Consider the following 560-nt stretch of genomic DNA (forward strand, 5'->3'; position numbering starts at 1 on the left):
GCAGGACTGGCCTAGGGCAACTTTTAGAGGGGTTTTAATTATATTTTAAATTTGACAAATATTTAAATATTCCTTTTAATTAATTTTAAACTTGTATTGTTATATATGTATTTTAATTTGATTGTCAGCCGCCCTGAGTCCTACGGGAGAAGGGCGGGATATAAATCCAAATATAAATAAATAAATAAATAAATAAATTTTCAGGAAGGAATAGAAAACAATATAGCGAGTCTCGTAGTGACTGTATGGTTCTGTTGTCTTTAGAGTATTGTGCATCAATGTAAATGTTACATCTCAAAAATATATTGTGGACTTGGGGGAAAAAATAGGATAACCACAACAAAAGGGTTGTATTTGTAACCCACTGGCCACATGCAACTTCAGCCACTCAGTTGTGTTCTCCCTGCATTCCAAAATTATGTTGCTGAAAATCAGCTACACAGTTGCTGAATTTCAGTAACACGATTCATTCAATATTTTTTTCCCAAAGTAATGATGGGAATGGGACCAGAAGACCCCTAGAATTTTTACTATTCCCATTCTCACCCCTAAACCTTTCC

Source organism: Protobothrops mucrosquamatus, unplaced genomic scaffold (genome assembly GCF_001527695.2).
Source record: "Protobothrops mucrosquamatus isolate PMUCROS unplaced genomic scaffold, P.Mucros_1.0 scaffold666, whole genome shotgun sequence".
In the NCBI taxonomy this organism is placed as follows: Eukaryota; Metazoa; Chordata; class Lepidosauria; order Squamata; family Viperidae; genus Protobothrops; species Protobothrops mucrosquamatus.